Source organism: Micropterus salmoides, unplaced genomic scaffold (genome assembly GCF_014851395.1).
Source record: "Micropterus salmoides isolate LMB-PRFRI ecotype aquatic unplaced genomic scaffold, ASM1485139v1 Ms_hic_scaffold_8, whole genome shotgun sequence".
Lineage (NCBI taxonomy): Eukaryota > Metazoa > Chordata > Actinopteri > Centrarchiformes > Centrarchidae > Micropterus > Micropterus salmoides.
The window spans coordinates 6,687,750-6,699,733 of NW_024044570.1; positions in this window are offsets into that span (position 1 = coordinate 6,687,750).

Consider the following 11,984-nt stretch of genomic DNA (forward strand, 5'->3'; position numbering starts at 1 on the left):
AAACCAGATGTAAAATAGACAAATCCAACAGGTTTTGTACTGACACAACCGAAACTGGCATGCAAGTAAGCACCTACACTATGTTTGATGAAACACACACACAAATATGTTTTTATGCATGCACACAAGCCTCAGGAACTTTATTACTACTGACCATAAATGTCTGATTAGACCTCTTCCCAGGACTGTGTGGGTGTGGATAGCCTGTGTTTGATTGATATCTTTCACTCTCCTGTTGCACCTGTTAATGCATAGCCTTTAACTACAAAAATGTTAGCTTACAATCAGTGCTTAGTAATCCTTCCACAATAAATATGCACTTCTAAAGGTGAAATTGTATACGAAATTGAAACAAAACCTAACAAATACCGTAAAAAAGAATCACTTTATAAAAATCACAGAATTTCAGGTCAGTAGTTATTTTGAGCTACTTTGAAGTGAATTGAAATTCACTGTTAGGGTTAGTGATGCACATAAACCTAATAACCAGATACTACTCCCTTTGTTCTAAGCGGGAAGGCGAGTGCAGAAGTTCCTTAAATCTGCATTTTATCAAAGGGCCAAGAGGGGGCGACTCTTCTGGTTGCAAAAAGAAGTCCAGCTACATTAGAAACAAGGCCAAATTGACCCGACTTCTCACCTGATTTATTACCTCAGTAAACACTTTCATAATGAGTTTATGGTCTCAATCGCTAGTTTCATGTCTTCTTCAATACCACATGATGTTCATTTAGTAAATTATGGTCCCATTTAGATGGAAATAGACCAGAAAGCAAAGTATGCTTCAGCTTTAGTTTTAAGCCTGTTGTTTGCTAGACAAAATTATCATCCTGATTAGAATGGCACGTGAATTACAGATGCACCTAGCTAAGCAAGCCAGCGAGCTTCACAAACGGCCGTTAGCTCCACGTCTCGTCCAAATACGGTCAAGTCCTCGGCAAAACTCGGCAAAACTCGGCTCAGTCCACAAACAACTGGTGACGTCACGATGAGTACGTTATTCAATAATAAATTAGAAATTCCATGACGATATTTAGTATTTACTCTGACAAAATGGATGCACACATGAAAACCACACCCCCATGGAGACCTTGTTACAGTTGTTGTAGAAAAATGATAATCATTTTGTTGTGTTCCCTGTAATCGAAATACAGCAGAGTATCATCATCATCATGTTATCATTTCCAAGATGAACCTTGATACTGCACTGATTACCGTTGTGAGAATGCAGCTTTTTCCAGCTTACAGCATTGAAAGGAGGAAAAGTGTGGTTGACAATGACAGGAAAGGGAAACTTGTAATGACAAGTTTGTCTGTAGCCACAATGCGTAGTAGAGAAATGATTTGCATATAGACAATGCAGGTTTTTTTCTTGATGACATGAAACATTTGCACGCCATGCAACTAATGTAAATGCAGCTTTTTCATTTGATCGTAATAGTAGTATCTTTGATTATATACCTGATTCTTTGTTGCTGCAATTATGCTGTTTCTGTAGGTGTCACGCAGTTTAGTTGAATCTCATTTAAGTCACAGTGGCCACAATTTTCAGACTAAATTGTACATGATCATGTTGATAAAGAAGTGAGGACAAAGTAATTTTTTCTGCACTAAACTCTTCAAAACAGTGTGTATAATGCACTAGGACTTTCTTTTTAAGTACATGCACAGTCACCTAGCTATGTCAACATCGTCAACCTGTCTAAAAACCTGTTAAACTCACTCTCTACAAGATCACTTACACGCTGCTGTACAACAGGCTAGCACTTCCAGGATATTTAACTGAAACAAATATTGCCATCTGTAAGATGGAGTCAGTAACCGATGAACTTATCATGAAATGCAAACAGTAATCAGGAGACGCAAAGTCAATATGAAGCAGGCTGAGGTCAATAAAATACTGCTTAAACCAGTGCGGATCTGTTATGAACAACATTAACCTCAATAAATATTTCTAGATGATAATCAGTTATCTGTCTCAAAGTTCTTTCATGGGTGCCTATTGAGACAAACAGTCTGCTGCCACGCTGGTGGCCCTGCCTGTTACACCACAAACTAAATAGCTGGATGGATGAAAAATGGAGAGACAACTTTGCTATACTTATATAGTTGGGCATAAAAAAAGAAAGACATAAAAAGGCCTGAGGGTGCAAGAAGACACTGCAAGATGTCGCCCTGTTGTCCTCCAAAAAATAAATGTAATGTATCACACCACAGAACCACAACACAGAACCACAAAGTCGTTGTTACATTTCTTTTTGTGTATAGCATAGAGACTGCTTTAAGTCTGTTTAGCTAAGCTAATCATTACCTCCTGGCTCAACATATAACACACAGACATGGTATAGGTCTTCTCATCCCATGCTTGTCAAGAAAGCACGTAAGTGCATTTCCCGAAATGTTTATTTATATTTCTTAAATACATTCATGGTTTATTCCTCCTTTGGAAAATTCAGGACAGCTCAGACTCAGCTTGTCAGATGCAGACTTAACTCACCTTTCACCAGTCTAAACTGTACTTTATCAACCTGTTAATATGCTGATGTTAAAGATGTTAAATTGGCATGTTGGTATGTTAATATTACTGTAGGCAGGTTAGTCTGCTAGATTTGTATTTATTTTAAATGCTAACATTGCTAAGGCTGACACACTGAGCATTTTTTTCAGCAGTATTCTTATGTTTCCTTCTCTTATTAAAGAATTTATCTCTGCTGGGAGCAATATACAAACAAACGTGACTTGACTTGACATTAGCTGCTGCAGGGATATACCATAAGATCCTTCAGTAAGTAAGTAAGAATGTTCTCTAACCACTAATCTACGCTAGAAGTAAACACAATCAGATGTCTGGGCCTGTCTGAGCTGCTATGGAAACAGCCGCTTCCTGGCAAAGAAATAGTTTGGATTCCTCAATCAAGGAGCTGACTAATTGATGAATGCTAACAAAATACTAACCAGTGTTTCCAAAAACTGAAAAGCCATGGCGACACCTCTCTGTCTAAAATGATATCATTGATACTGGTTTTGGAGTGAGTAGGCTACATTGCTGTAAAGGGAGCCATCACTATTTAAAATGTTCAACAAAGTGAAAACTGGAAGGAAAACTGAGTTTGCTAAAATGCTAAAAGATTTGTAAGGTTTTAAATTTTGTTTCCATCTGCATAATTAAAATGTGAGTCTCACCCACATTTTGTAAAGGAAAAAACATTGGCTGAGCATGCAAGATTATAGTCAAAAGATGGAGATCTGTTAGACATTGCTTGACAGGTACTTCCACACTGTCAGGCAGAAGGTTTTAAACCCTGTAAGCCTTCCTACAGACTTTAAAAGCCCATTTAGTCCAACACCCAAGCTCTAATGTATAAAGCACATGTGCATAGGGAAGAGTGACTCCTACTGGGTATATTAAATACTTCACAAAGTATGTGATGGACACTAAAGTAGAATTCTCATTTACTAAGAAGCTGCATGTCGGAGCCGCATAGAAAGCAATTTGTCTTTAGATGATATTACCACATGTATGTTAGTATGGGTGAGCAGAGATGGTACTAAGAACTTCTTTCCTTACTTCATTCCATATTTATTTTTCCACTGATATCACAGCACGACAGTATGAACAAAGCTAAAATACTTTTACCCTTAACACTTGAATCTGCCTTGTTTACATTACTTACATTCTTTGAATAACTTACAGAACTTTTAGTTTAATATTACTTAGATATTACATTTATTATCCATACAATCATAGAAATCCACTGATCAGCCCACACTCATAACAAAACATGAAGAATAAAGTGATAATGATAATATGAAGTCAAACAGCATGAAAATGTGTTCAAAAAGCTTCCATCACTGTCTTTTACATAAAGTCCTCTTCACATTAAACAACCAGGGGTTCCTGATTCTTCAGGTTTTAGATTTTAAGTAGTATTGCTGCTGAATATCTCCTTATCTCTGTTAGCACTGCCTTTACATAGTATTGCCAGCATGATATACAGTGAGAGACAGATCATAATGTCACAACTGAGATCCGTATATTCTGTTGGCCTCTACTCAGCATGAAGAAGGAAGTAAAAATCTGGATGCCATATGATCCACATTCACAGCTATCTGGCACCTCAATCCCTTTTTCTAAGTATCTGTCAAGCCTTTGGGCATTGACAGAGAGATCAGAGAGGCAGAAAGACACACATAGAATATGAGAAACCAAATCTTTCAGAAAGGAGGTGACGGTGCATGGAAAAACAAAGTGAAAGGGGAAGATGTAATTCACATCAAAGCTTTCCTGCGTGGATCATTGTCTTCTGAAAAAAATGAGGATGAGGAGGATGGAGAGGAGGGAAGATCATAAAAAGGTGTTGGGGGGAGGATGATTAAGTATCTCTAGGGGGAGAATAGGGAGAGTGAGGAACAAATACAGGATCAAGGTGAGCATCTCTGACATGGAGGAGTAGGTGGAAACGTAAACAGATGGTAGTAAAAAATGGTGGATAAACACACACAGCAGAGGGGATGATGAGGAGGCTAAATGAGATTTAGAGGCTGGATGAAGTTGATCAGAAAGGAGGAGGACCTTAAGAGTCAATAAGACAACATGTGTTTACATTCAAGTGATAAAGCTTTCTAGCAGTCTCAGGAGCTATGGCTCGTGTCTGTCCAGAGCAATGGATTAGTAGGGCGACATCATCATACAGCCACAAAGTTCATAAAGGGGGATGTCAGGGAAGTTGGATGGGTCAACAAAATATCCAGCTCAGCCACATTTCCCGTTTTAACAGTCATTATTTTCTTTTAATCATGATGTGATCATTCTCTAACCCTAACCAATTATTATAACAATGGAGGTCCACTAACGGTAAGTTTACCCCAAGCCATGATCTTTCACTCACCAAGTAGTATTTGTGCCTTAACCTAAACAAATCTTAATCATAGCATAATATCAGAAAACTGTTTCAAGAAAACGGGTTTGGAAGACACACTAAAAGATGTCCTGATGATAGCAAGTCGGACAAGCAACATATTTTGCTGTTTAATTTGGAGGACTTGTTGGACGACGGTGACAGTGATTCCCATCATCTGATTCACACCAAACCATTCAGTGGGCTTTCGTGCCCTGTGTGGAAGCATCAACATTTTTATGTTTCTCCACTCTTTTATTCAGTTTTGTTATATCTGTATCTGCCTAGTTTAAAATAATTTATTTGTAATGGATTATATATACACTGACATAGGTGGATTTAGTTAATTTACCAAGCCAGGCTTGCTGTTTCACCATTTCCAGTATTTGTGCTAAGCTAAGCTAAGTGGCTGCTGGCTGTAGCTTCATATTTTCCACACTGACACAAGAGTGATATTAATTTTTTCATCTGTATATTAAATACTTGTATTTTCCAAAATGATTGAACTTCTTTAAAGGTACTGTCACCAGAGCTATACTATAAACAACAGTATTTCCTCATTTACCTTGAGGATAGCATGCAGATAGCTTTTGGTTGTACTGGTTCATTTGACATATTCATGAGATATTCAGGAATTTCTGACTCCACCAGTTCAGTTTAGGTCAATAGAAAGAAGTTCCAATGAAAACTGTTCACAGTGAGGTCGGTCAAATATCCAGATTAACCAGGACATTAACAAATATCCCTTCTGCATGGCTAAATCACACAAGAGGTAAGCAACAATACTGGACATGTTTTTGCGTGACCTCACCTTTGTAAAGAGGCCTGGCAATTGGCAGCACTGGAAAAATACTGTTGTTACAGTGAGATGAATAGCCATAGCAATTTGTGAGCCACACATGCAGACCACTTGTCTGGCTGTCTCATTGAACATGATCGCTCCTGTTGGCTGGATCATTGCCTGTAATGCCAGGCTTCATCTATAATGACATTCCATAAAAATGAATGGCTCCTGCTCACTTCCTCCCTCCCTCTCTCCAGAAATGTGGGTGGTGAGTTATCAGAATTCCAGAGAACTGGCATTCATATCAGTTGTTTTAAGATGCCTGCTGTTACTGATGTTTTTTCTTGTCCTTAGTTGGAGAAAGTTTTTAAGATTCCATTGTGCAGTATGTTTGTGTTTAAAACGAGATGATGTAGCCTGAAGAGCCATACTGGATGTACTTTTAGTTACTTTTAACATGCCATTTGTGGAATCTGAAAACAGTTTACATTTTGATTGCAATCTAAGCAATAACTTATACACATATTTGCAGTTTCTCCACAAATGACAAAATAAAGTGTCAACGTGGACTATTTTGTACATTTAGAAAGGCATCACCACCTTACTGATAGCTGAGAATAGCTGCTTTAAAGTATATCAGTCTCTTCTTCCTGCATCCTTCCAGAATTCTCTGATCTGGTCTTACAATATCATAGTAATGTAAAATAAAACCTCTTTCCACTTCTCTTCTTCTTGAACTGCAATAATGAGTGGAGAATACGCAACACTAGAAAGCGACACAAAGTTGAGATTTAGGCTTTATCAGAACATTATTATTTCAGGTTTTTCTAATGCATGTCTAGTTTACTTCTCCAAGAAAGAGCTGCATACTGCCACTTCCCTTAGCTTTTCTATGGAAACCATCTGAGACTTTCTCCCACAAAGTGGATGAAACAGTCCAAAATTGTTTAAACCCTGATCTTACTGTTGAACAACCTTCCTAATTTCTCTTTAAAGCTGCATAATTAGATTTTAATTTTTTTACACTTGGAATCAGTGCAAAAAGCTATAAACACATCATTAGCAGCTAAATGCTACACTATGTGTCCTTGCTAGTTATTATCTTTGTCTGTCAGCCATGATGTAATATTGTCATAAATCAAACATTTAAATTCCTGAAGATTTCTGATGTTGATACTCCACAGTGGTACTATCATATCAAAAAACAAATGATGTAAGACAACAATGCACCACACTTTCTTGGGTTATGGCTTAGTTTCAGTGGGGTAATTTTTTCCTCACCTTTATCCCCCTGTTTAGTTTACAAGCTAATAAAATTAGGTTTCCAATTAAAGGTTGGTTGTCAGGGCAGCAGTGGTCTGAAATTTTGACAAACAGACTTGTGATCAACACATTCGTAAATACACAGTCAAAACCACCTGGTGAACAAAACACAAGTAAATGTGTGTCTCCTAACTCACATCTGTATTATCTCCACTGACGCCAGCAGTATATTATGGTGAAAGGTTCAGAAATGATTCCATGTAATCCTTACCCTGCAGCCCTTACTGATAAAATGTGTTTATACAGTATGTAGACTACACATTACATGTGAATTGGTCTATCAAGTCTTTATTACAGGACTAAGACAATATGCAAAGATTGGCTTATTGAAACTGAGCAAATATAGACGCTTCAAAGTTTTTGTCCCAAATTGTTAACAACAGTACATTGTGCTGTAATCCAAGCATAAAACCAGAAAGAGACTTCTGCTTAGTTGTGAACAGTCACTGTAATTGATGTCATGTCTCCACAGTGCCCTACTTTTGCTGCAGGCATAACTCTCAAATTCCAAAAATTTGCAATATCTCATGTTGATTTAATCTTATCGCTCTTCATGTGACTCCAACTCATGCTTAAACATTGGATACAGTTTTCATAGATGCTTCTCTACATTGTAGTGTGTCTACTTTTAATCAACTTATGAGAATACAAAATTATGAATTTTAATATTCACAGAATATTAATTCATAAAGCTCTCGTTTCAAGGGGCACCACCGGAGATTTAATTCACCCAGAGTCTCCGGACCTCTGGGTAGCGTTTTAATAATTATACAATTATTCACTAGTGATCAGTTAGTTAATAATCGCTCAATTATCTTAAATTATATCAGTCAGTCTCATATCGAAGAGGTAAATTCTTGTGGCAGGGACTTGGAGGTAGGCAATACACATACACAATTCCTGTGATTACAGTGAAATTTATTAACTAACTAAGGTGACGTAAATGTGGTTAAATATACATCAAAGAAATAAACAATGGCTAAACAATGAGGATGTGGAGTTCTATTGTGTGAAGAATTTGATTCACACGGCGGAAGAGAACTAATGAAAGCAGTTAGATGATACTAACTTGGTTAAATTTGTCTAGGAGTTTCAAGGATTAAATATACTGGATTAACAGACTGTTGGACATCACTGATCACAGAATGCCTTGGTTTGGTCTCATGCTGGCGCAGTTCCGTGCGTTCTCGGTTAGGACGGCTTAAAACCGTCGGCCAGTCACTTTCTCTGCCAGGGAATTGCTCCGCATCTTTTGTCGGCTTATTGAAGAAACTCGCAGTGTGGGCCTTTACAGCCCTGGCTCGGGTCAGAGGTTTGGTCATCCTTTGTTACTGCTGGCGGGCCCACGTGTATGAGTCCGGCGTTGGTGGGATCAGTGTAAGTTAGTTTGACAAATAAAGATTAAAAAGAACTTGGTCGTTCTTGAATTAAAATTGTGTAACTTAATGGTCTGATAACTTTAACAAAGAAAAACAAGAAACTTGCTGGAAATGAGGGAAAAAAGCCTTTGCTGCGCCGGGTCAAACTTCTTAGGGTGTTGCCGGCAGAGGGAGCACGCTGGGCGCGTGCCGAAGTGCAGCTGAAGAGAACAAGACAAGAGAGGGCGAAGGACAGCGTGTGTCGCTGTTTTTGTTTGTTGGTGCGTGGTTCCCAGAGGGGATTCCTTTTAACAATCTTCTGCTCAGGATCTGGGGAATTTAGTGATTTAACAATAAATTTGAGCTGTAAATTTAATCGAGTATAGCATGACATTTCTTTATCATATCCTTTCTAAAGCAAGTGTCATAAAGTGTTGGGAACAAAGCATTGGTTACAACATAAAATGAGGCAATGCCAGGTGACCTTGCTGAAAATTAAAACACTTCAAAATTAACGTATTTAGATTATTTTCAACAACAATATCAACAACAACATGGTAACATAACTACTCAAATGGAGTGGAGAGACCTAGTTAAGTAACTTAAAGATCCATCCATCCATCTTCATCCGCTTATCCGGGATCGGGTCGCGGGGTAACTTAAAGATTATTTAATTAAATAAGGTAATGCTTTGAGTTTTGAGGAGACAGAACTCTTTGTTTACACAAAGAGTTCTGGACTGTCCTCTGGTGTCCTGGAGTTTCTCACGTCTGGGCGTGAAGTGGAGAATATCCTTTGATGTGAGGTAATTAACAAAGAGGGAGGTCAGTTGCCATGGTTACGTGTGTGTGTGTGGGGGGGGGGGGGCAGTTTAGGGTTTCCTGCCCTCTTCTGATAGGCTGTTTATAATCTCTGGTTAGTGTTTCTTTGTCATTTTAACAGTCAGGCATCGAGCCTTATCTGTCTGCGGCACCAGAGGTGGTAAGTTTTATGATCTAACTGCCCAGAAACAGCACTTAGGGAAAGCAAACCTTTCACCTCCTCCTTTGGTCGCTTCAGCTGTCCGTTGAGGGTTGATATCTCAAACCCCATCCTTTTCTTTCTCAGACAGAGAGAGAAAGAATAGGAGTAGTCCAAATTTATTTGCTATAAAATGCACAAATCCACACTGTTTGTTCACAACAACATTCACAAATGACTACAAATTATGACACTGACTCTTTTAGTGCAAGCACAGTCTATGCTTTATGAATATCAGGTCTTCTACAGACTTGACTCAGTGTCTCCACTGGACACATCAGACTTTAATAACTTTTTTAGGCAACTCTAAGTACGAGAAAGTTTGAACATATCTGGCAACACGCACCAACGGCAAACTGCCACTATGCCACAGTTGCAAGAATAGCTCTGATAGCAGAGTGTCATAGCTTCACAAGCTTTTACAAATTAGATCTGACTCAGAAAGTGAATAGGATGCACAGCCTTCTAGATTTTTAACAGAAAATGTTTAGATGATTTTAATCCAGGTCTGAATCTTTGTCAAAATACACATTATGATATAAGAAAGTAAGACTGATGATAGTCATAGTCATTTAGATTTTACCACCTGTAGAAATACCTTAAAATGCCATTTATGTTTATGTCAAGTAGGCCACACCTAAAACATTGTCTCATGTGGCAAAGATTAGGTGGAATATCTTAAACCAAGGACATCTTTGCAGCTACCCTTCGCTGTTTGAATGGTGTGTGCTAAAAAGTGCTTTAAAATAATGGGCGCTGTGCATCAAAAACTAATCATTTCTTCTTTGGCATATGGCCTTGCTTTTAAATTTCATTGAAATCTGTAACTAACAGACAAAATGGAACTGGAAATTGGCAGAGGGGTCATCATTTGTTTTTGCCAAGAAGGTAAGCAGTGTCAGGTAGGTGGAGTTTCCTAGATCTGGGCTTTCTGATTTCTATTTCAGTACTTCATTACCCATGTCTAATACAACTGATGTAGTGACTCTTAAAAGGAGGATTCATGGAGGGCAGAGAATGCTGCTCTGTCATCAAGGGTCTATTAATTGTCTGCTACACATCAGCATCATCCAGCTCCCTCAGAAGAACCATAAACATTAATCATAATTTGGTGTTGGTGAGGTAAACCACAAGCCAATCAACACTTCAGCATCTCAACGCCATTTCTCCGCGAGCAAGCATGGAGCTGAAGAGCAAAAAAGTTCCCCTCCACTGAGGAGAGCAGCACAAGAGGTGTGTGATGGTGAAAAGGCAGTAAACTTTAACACGATGCAAATTACAATGAGACAGTGAGTCTGCACTATTATATAACAATTATATTTTGTTCAAAAAAGAACGGCTTTGATTCTTAGATCAACACTGCAAGCCCAATGCCCAAAATGCCCTGACTTCCTGTGACGGAAGAACTAGAAAAGCAAGGAATTTCTGACACAAGAAAATAAGAGAACGGACACAGGAAGGTGTTGGAGAAAGGTTATGACTGGGTGATCCTGGAGCTTGTCAGGCGATTCAGTCACATCAGGTCTGGTAGAGTTGTGGTTGAAAGAGGGGAAATAGCAGTGCAGTTTTGGGCCAACTGCCATTGAAGACAATGGGGGTTCTCAGAGATGGAGCTTCCTTGAATTGTGCTCAGTTTCCACATAGTGAATGAAAACACAAGCCTCTCAGAGAGATTTTTCCATCACGGCCGGCCAGCTGCAGAACTCCCATCAGAGTGATACCATAACAGCTGATACGTCAGAGAGCTCATCAGGAGCTGTTCTAATAACTACTAAAGGTAAAGCAATTTCTTGACGAGAACATACTTCGCCTACAGGATGCAACATACAAGAAGGTCTCTGCTTGATGGTTACTGTGTACAAGTAAGGGCTAAGAGTCATCAACACGTTTTAATTTGCTTAGGTGTGTGAAAACTAGTAGAAACATTTTCAGTATGCATACTAAATCCACTTAATATTTTATTTTGATGTTGACGTGCACTATGACCCCACAAAAGAAAACAGAGGAGCTGCTCACAGGTGCATAAACTTTTTAAAGTGTTGTGTAAATTGTGGATATTAAGGAACATCTTCCAATGCACACACTGATCATAGTCTGTATACAATTAGCATACGGTAAAATGTGTATATAAAATGGACTTGATGCAGCTTATTTCTCAATAAGCAAAGGCTATGTACATCCACGCAAATTTGTCATAATGATTAGATGTCTGCTCAGGTTGAAGTTATGATGGAGCCATGATTACATGAGGTCACCACAATGACTTCTTTCAGGGAAGACATGTCAGTAGGAAAAGCACAAGTGTAATTAATAACATTAACGATGGCAGCATTCAATTTAAGAGACCATGTTCCAATGTCTCGTATCTCGGCTCACTGGAACATTTCATGGAAAGGAGGCACAATTTTTTGTTATCAGTTTAACCTGTAGTTTGCTATGGCAAGTCCAAATTTCTGTTGTGAGAAATATCAATAAAAGGGCAGCCTTTTCCATTATTTTCTGCTGCCTAGATGTTGTAAGCTTGTGATCAGCCACATCACTGCTAACCTTCACTGGCTACATCAAGCCTGAGTGCCCTGCAGAAATTATTTTCTGCTGATG